This window comes from Lissotriton helveticus, chromosome 12 (genome assembly GCF_964261635.1).
Source record: "Lissotriton helveticus chromosome 12, aLisHel1.1, whole genome shotgun sequence".
NCBI classification, from domain to species: Eukaryota; Metazoa; Chordata; class Amphibia; order Caudata; family Salamandridae; genus Lissotriton; species Lissotriton helveticus.
Window position 1 is genome coordinate 245796776 of NC_136073.1, and position 6000 is coordinate 245802775.

The 6000-nt window shown below is 45.1% G+C and overlaps 1 protein-coding gene across 2 annotated transcripts in view; it reads left to right on the plus strand.

Annotated features, from left to right (window-relative positions):
- Positions 1 to 5325, plus strand: part of CDK10 (cyclin dependent kinase 10) — a 67384-nt gene extending 62059 nt beyond the window's left edge. For both annotated transcript variants that reach the window (XM_078671632.1, XM_078671633.1), the window contains exon 14: positions 4333 to 5325. The gene's annotated coding sequence lies outside the window, so the exon portion shown is untranslated. The remainder of the gene's footprint in view (positions 1 to 4332) is intronic.
- The last annotated feature ends 675 nt before the right edge of the window (positions 5326 to 6000 follow it).

A 6000-nucleotide genomic window follows, 5' to 3' on the forward strand; every position in this document is an offset into this window, starting at 1 on the left:
TCCTGTGGTGCACTACGCTCCCAAGATGGCAGTTATGGGATGCGGGCGGAGGCCTGATGCCGACGAAGGTGAGAGGCAGACCGAGGCGGTGAGGCGAGGAGGTGCTGAATGCTGGAGTTTCTTTGTAGCTCGGGACCTGGTTCAAGCAGCTGTAGGGACCACCAGCAACCAGGTTTGATGTCCTTGCGTGGCAGGCCGCGTTGTTTGGGGGAGCACGTTTGGGTGAGGTGGCGAGCCTGCGAGTATATTGAAGTTACAGTAGGAGAACGGGTGCGTTTGCCTGTGCTGGATTTTATTCATGCAGTCAGGATTAGCACGGTCGGGCAACTCATGTGTGGGATAAGAGAAGGGCGATCCAGCACCGGGCTAAGGGGGAGCGTGGCAATTACAGCACCGGGCTAACGAGGACAGATCCAGCACCGGGCTATGGCAGAGGAGATCCTCCGGACCGGGCGGGGTAAAGAAAAGGGGAGCCAGCAAGAGGATAAATAAACGGAGACCTCGCAAAACCGAGTTAAAAAGGGGAGAACGATATATCAAGCACTGGAGGTAAAAAGGGGGAAACATCGCGAAGGTTAAAAGGGTAAGATTTAGTAAAAGCGGTGCAAGTTTGAGTAAGAATAGATCATCCAGGGCAGCTAAAGGAAACAAGACGGAGGGAAGAGAGGGGAGGGGGGAGGAGAAATGCGTCTCGGCCGGAGCAGGGGGCGGAGCAGGGAGAGCGGGCTTTGGAATGTAATTGACACGGCCGGCCGGTCGTGAAACTGAAAGCATGGCCGGCCGGCCGTGAAAGCCTTTGATGCGGCAGGGGAAATGCGAGACGGCGGGAAGGGGAGGGGGCGGAGCGGGTAAACAAAGACAGACGTGCACGCGCTTTTAAGCTCAATGCGCATGCGCATTGAGCTTAAAAGTCACGGGCACTGCAAGGAATCGCCACGATTCCTTGCAGTGTGGATAAAGAGTGGATAAGTCCCAATACTCTCGCTTGCTCGATGCGCATGCGCATCGACAGGCGAGACCTAAAAAGAGCTAGAGATAAAGATAGAGAAAATGATATAGAGAAAGAGGGAGGGGGAGAGAGAAATGGAAAGAGTGAGAGAGTGAGGGAGCGAGAGAGACAGAGAGAGAGAGAAAGAGAGAGCAGGAGAGACCGATTAAAAAGCGAGATGAGAAAGAGAGAGAGAGTGAGTGAGCCCGGGAGTGGTGCGTGCGTGCGCACGCAGCCTGCTCTTTTTCGAAGCACATACTCGTGCTTGTGGCGCACTCCTGCTCGCTCCCGCAAGCTGAATGCCACCACAAGCACGAGTATGTGCTTCGAAAAAGAGCAGAACGACGGCTAAAGGTCTCCTATGCAGCATATGCGATGCGTAGGCGAGACCTAAAAACACCTAGTATTCCAAGAGAAGTTATGATGTTTGGTTGAAAGGTGTCACTTTGTAGGACCGCATTCACAGGATGACAAGGCAAGTAGAATAATCAGGGCCAGGTCTGATGTGCATATGGCGTAGTCTAATTCGAGGTGCTATGGTGGCAAAAAAACCAATGGATTGGGATACGACCCGAGTTGCATCCCATTGGCGGCGATTAAACCAATCATTTCATCCATCACATTTTTTTATTCTTTAGTGCACAGCTGATTAAATCAGATGCTCTTACAGTCTGGGGGTCAACTAGCATAGCAATTCATTATGAATAACGTAAACAAGTACACTCCCAATTCGAAATTTATATGATTTTCACTGACTGTTACTCTAGTTTGTAGAAATAAATGACAGTAAATGCCATAGTGACACAATAGTGCAGTTTTTACTTTGAAACACTAATGATCAGAGGGGAATGCGGGATGCACTGATCACGGAGCAGTGAAGCGCAAAATAACTAAACTAAGAAATGGTTAGACACCTGGCAGAGATGGATTACCATCAGATGTTTTACTCGGACCTCTTTGCCTCCTGCCATGCCACACTGGACTGTGTGCTGTACCAGACGCACTGCAACTGTTTGGCGACATGTCTGGGTTGAAACTGAAATTGAGAAAATCGTGCATCTTTCCAGTTCTATACATGAGAGAGCTCTTAAAAAAGAGACTGCCACATACGGAAAAGACTTGGAGTACAACACATGTAGATATCTGGGATTCCAAAGATACGGGGAGTAAAATTATATGGTGACAAGGAATGTGAAAGCTGCTATGTGATAGGCAAGATTGTGCAAACCAGAATGGTGTTGGTACCAATCTGTTGTGTTGTTTTGCAACACTGGTGTTATTGACAGTCTCTTTTTTATGGACCTGCCCACGATCTTCACGGATTTCATCTGGATTCCCGGGCACTGCAGAGTCTAGTCTCCTTGTGGACACTAATGATGCCTGCTGATGAGGCAAACTTGCGGGCACCAGGCTTTGAACTTTAGTACTTCGCGGTCCAGCCCCAATGGGTGGCTTATTGGTTTTTAGGTACCCCATCCTCGAAGGGCAGAACCTTCACTAGACAATTTGGGAGGGGGGGGGATTTGGGATGATTTGGTGGGGCAGAAAACACCTAGAAAGGACATGCTGATATTGATGGTAATGGCAAAATATTGTGGGAAACCTGTATTGCTAGCTGTCGGACGTGATGTAACTATATCATATGCCTTAGAGATTCCCCGGCTCTGCTGGATAACAAGGGTGACAGCCAAGCATATATATGTATTCCTTTATGGTCAAAGGTGGGAATAGTAATAGAATTAGCACTCAAATCAATTGTAACTATTGTAGCAGAATATGGACCTACAGTAGGACCGTTTCTCCACAGTGGGTCACCAGTCCGGTTGATCCAAACTACAGGGATGAATGGCGATGTTGAACCCCTTGTGCACAAACCTTGTCCACTGTGTTTGTACTGGCCCTGGAAAGCATCAGATAACTCAACTCTACTGACGCCTTCTTAAACATATAAAAAGTCTCTTTAGTGGTCTGAGAGATAAATGCTTAAAAGACTTGGGGAGTGAGTTAATGACTAGTAAGGTGAGTCGATGCTCGTGTATACACTAAAAGTGTCGTCAAGTGCCCGCTTTAGATTGCTGCAATTTAATTACACTCCAAAGACATATTTGACACAAACTGGGGAAGAAATATCAGGCATCTTCATACTCCTTTCCTAGATGCTGAAAGCAGGCTTGTATCACATGGTACAGCAGTTTTGGTGACTGTTGGAAGTCAATGGTTTGGCACTGTGTGTGTATTGACTGATAGAAAGAGATTAATGCACCCCAAGGTAAGCCGCTATGAACTTATTGCTAGAACAAAGAAAAATGTATCTTGTAGATTTTTAGAATTGTTATTGGTCAGATGATTGCTAGCCACCCGCTGGAATTGAAGTAAAGCCTTCACATTCGGGCTAGCTGATGTGCAAAAATGGCAAGAAATGGAGAAAGTAACAATTAAAAACATCATAACTAAACAACAAAACTCTGATAAAGGCTGGCTGTGGATGGCCTAGGATTTTACGGTTCTCACGAGCAGACGTTTCATCTACACAGGAGCTAGAGAAGCACACCTTCTTAGATTTGTACACACTAGTCCTAAACTCAGATCTTTATTGCGCCTTAGACCTCAGTATGGTCTCCGGTTTTAGCCTCAAGCGAGTTGTTGCTATGCGGCCTAGTTTTAGCCTTGTGGAGACTTTCTGGTGGGGGATAACACAAATGGAGAATCACGGGCCTGAAAAAATAAAAACGAGCCTTTTCTTCCCGTTTAGGAACCTCTTTTGGTGAGTGACACTGACCGAATCAATGTCCAGTGCCGAAAATGCACCTGTAGACTCCTAGCGCTTAAAGCCACAAAACTGCTGCTCATGAAAAGTTCAGATATTTTAAATACACAATTGGTGCCAGAAAACTGATAACCTACGAGGTATAATCAAACCAGAAAGAATGGCGCCAGTAAAGAAGAGACTCAAAGATTCACGGTATTTTACTTGAACGTTGCTAAGGCAGCCTGGCCAGAATCTCAGGAGGTGACTACATCCATTTAGCTGGAAAGATCGGTGTGAGTTAACTCGAGAGAACAGAGAAGGGTGAGCCTAGGCGAGGGCAGCGCCACCGACTCGCAGCTGTCTGAAAGTGCCTATATGTATGACCCAAGGGACCGATAGGTAAAGTACAGTGCAATGTGTAGGAGCTGGACTACAATTATCAAAGGATGTGGGGTGCAGTCTAGGTAGGTTTATGAAATGATCTTCTATATGAAATAACTCCTTTTTAATGTAGTGCTAAAACCACAGCAGGCTATCCTACTGTTGTAAAGCGATAGTAATGCTGTTTTAACACTTGTTTCTTTTGTTTCAATAGTCCATAAAACAACGTCTGAATACAGTGCTGCATGGATCAACCCACTATGTCACTGACCTGTACATCCGTGAGGAAGTAGTTCTTTTCAATTCCAGATCAGGATAAACGGCAAGTGGCTGTTGTGGTCCTACAGGAAACCCGATGCAGAGGGCACTGCAGACCTGTGGACAGCAGAGATGGACCCAGAGAGAATTCCTACTGTCATCATCTCTCCTCTTCTGCGCCAGAACTACAGAGACCAATGCAGGGGATGACGGCACATGGAGTTCCTTGTGCCTGACCGTCACTGCTGGCATGGAGGACAGACTTGTTCTAGCGTACGCTGAAGGTGAACCTTTCCTAACTAGAGTGGAAGATGCCTTGACACTCATCGGCCATACTTACTATGAATGCTGTTATGTTATCAACAGGTAGGGCCTAACTTGAAATGGCTGGGGTATGACCTTTCCCAGGTTTAGCCAGATGATTGACTGCAAATGTTTTTGACTTTCCTCCTGAGAGAACTGGATTGACTTCAGAATAAAAGGTGTCCAGTTTGCTGATCTTGTCATGTCAATCAGTGATCCCTTTGGAAGCTCTACAGGTAACTCATGTGTGTTGTTTGAGTTTGAGTAAGGGGGCTCCAGGAAACTTCCCCTACCATCAAAAGGCAAAGGTGCACTGTGAGCAAACCCACCAATTAAATAATACAGGAGACACAAACATTCGGGTCTTGTTGTCTGGCTGCTCTGCCTGATGTCTCAACCTGACCATGGAATGTCCTCTGGAGAAGTGGACTTTTTTTTAAGGAGAGCTTTCCGGTATTTTGAATCCAGATTGAAACCCAAGATTCTTTTTTTTTTTTACTTTAAGCAGTGAAGTCTTGTGATCAGAACTATACGTTGTTGTTGCTCAAGGTTTCAGTGTGTAAGCTGTATCTTCAAAATTGCTTTGAGTGACGAAATAGTTTGTAAGATAATAGTGGAAAATAAACTGGACGTTCTTTTTTAAAAAGGGTTCAACATTTTATTTTATGATATAGCATGATTGCAGAACACAGAAAAATAAAACCCATTAGACGGAATGGAATGTGTATGTTGAACAATGTGGACAGAACACTATGTTATGTTACGGTATGCAGATTTGTAGTGCACATCACCACCAGGGAGGGTATCCTGGCACTGATCAGGTGTGAGCCTAGCTAAATCTGGAGATTAGTGGAAGGAGCGTCAAGTTCACAATGAAATCAACAGTCCAATACTGTAGTCCATGTTTTTTATTATTCAAAAATCTTTTTCCAAAATTCAAGTTCCAACAGAAAAATATCCAATCCAATGTGAAATATTCAATCCAATAAAGCAATATGTTTCATCCAAGTAAATGCTTTCTTGTAAACGGATAATCACAACTCAGAAACAGCCTACGCGTTTCGTCCTCCTAGGACATCATCAGGGCTCATCAAAACAGCTATAATACGCTTGTGACTGAATCCTACTTCAATTGGGCTAGAATATATTCTTCACCGAAATCCCCATACACCGAGGCATGTGTATTGAAATGTCCACAAAACGTCCTGTTACTTCACATATTCTGGTCCAAACAAATTTCTTCCAGCTTATTCCAATTCTAAAATCTGTGACAACTTGTAATGCGTGTGGGTATATTAAGTCAGAACTTCTAAAAACAGCG